A 1886-nucleotide genomic window follows, 5' to 3' on the forward strand; every position below is an offset into this window, starting at 1 on the left:
GGCTTATATACAAGGACAAGACAAGACGTGATTACAACAGGTGTGACGAGGCAAAGGTGGCAACAATTAAACTGACGAGGAAACACTAGGGAAACACAGACACAAACAGCAAATGGTACCATCCTTACAAGGACAAGTTTGAGGCGAAACAAATCAGTCTGGATGATGTTGAATGCAGATTTCAAAAGCTGGAAAGCCTTAGCAACAGTTTTAGCTCGACAATAAACAACTGTGTCATCAGCGTAGAAATGTATGGATGCATTAGGGATGTTTTTACCTACATTATGTATGTAGATTGTAAAGAGGGTGGGTCCTAAGACTGAGCCTTGTGGTACACCATTGTTGACTGTTAAATAACTGGAGGAAGTACCATTAAGTTGAACACATTGCCTCTGGTCTGAGAGATAGAGAACCAACCAATGGTGTGTTCTGAGAAACCGATTTCTGAGAGCTTATGACACAAGATGTTCTGATCCACAGTGTCAAAAGCTTTAGACAGGTCTAAGAAAAGTGCAGCACAATAATCCTTAACATCCAGTGCTTCAACAACGTCATTAAGAACCTTCAGTGAAGCAGTGGTTGTGCTGTGTTGTTTCCTGAAACCAGATTGATGTGGAGGTAAGATGTTAAATGAGTCCAGGTAATTTTTGATTTGAGAGTTTCAGTTTTTCTAGAACCTTTGCTAAAATGCAGAGTTTAGAGATTGGTCGATAGTTGCTCAGTTCAGATACAGAACATCAGTGACAGTAGCTGCAGCAGCAGTAAGAGAACTTTGAAAATCAAACAGATAAAAAGTTTAATTGTAGAAGCAACGAGAACATTATTTTCTCTTTTTGTCTTTCCAAGCCCAGTTGCCTCTGTTTTGTGCACCTGTATGATTGATTAAAAACAAACTAGCTGTTTGAGGGAGACACAATGTATGACCCTTACACAGATTTAAATTGTGTTTGCTACAGTGTTACAGTTTAATTTTACAAACAATTTGCTTTAATTTCTTCCTGAGCCAAATCTGGCCTTGTTTTTCTTTAAAAAAAAAAAAAGGTACTGAGAAACAACTCAGCCAGAACACTGATTTTTTTTTTTTTAAAGACAGAAGAAACAGAAGAAAGAAACAAACAAAAAAAATCTGACGTGATTCAATTTGCTGTAGGACTGGTGAGGAAAATGGGATTTTTGTTTCAAGATTGCCCCCGTTAACCCGTTCTGTATCTTTGGAATTGCAGATCAGAATTCATTTTCAGAGCAGGAGCTGAGACAATGGGGCTGTGAGATGATCTGTCCTGCACATTCAACACTGCAGATAAGAACACATGACTCAGCTGTGTCGTCTTTTTATCACCGCGAGCTGCAGCAGAATCCATTATCTAACTCCTTCAACATCATTTCTGACAGAATGAAAAACCAAGGAAAAAGGATTTCAAGCAGGAATGATTTTGATGGAATTGCTCCTTCAGTGTCCAGAGTTGGAGTTGGAGTCTTTTCAGGTCTGTTGGATGATTTAAGCTTACACACAGCTATAGTTAGCTACAGGATGTCCATTTTTCAGACTTGTAATGTGGTCTATTGCTCTGGACTTTTAATCTGTCATAGTATCTAACATTCATACAGGTTTGCAAATAAATCTCAATTTGTACCTTTCCTCTAGTGCATTGGTCCTCAACCCTGCTGGAGTTTTAGTTGTTCCCTGCTCTTCAGTAGGTCTTTAAGTTCTGTACAACACTGTTTATCTCACCTTCATTCAAATCAGTCATGTTGAAGAAGATAAACATCTAAACCGCACCAGATACGAAACTTTGATAGTCACACAGTAATGAATTACGAGGAAGAACTTGAAATTCAACCACACACAGGAGTTAACAAATATATATATATATTTGTTAACTCCT

This window comes from Nematolebias whitei, chromosome 12 (genome assembly GCF_014905685.2).
Source record: "Nematolebias whitei isolate Nwh7 chromosome 12, NemWhi1, whole genome shotgun sequence".
NCBI lineage: Eukaryota > Metazoa > Chordata > Actinopteri > Cyprinodontiformes > Rivulidae > Nematolebias > Nematolebias whitei.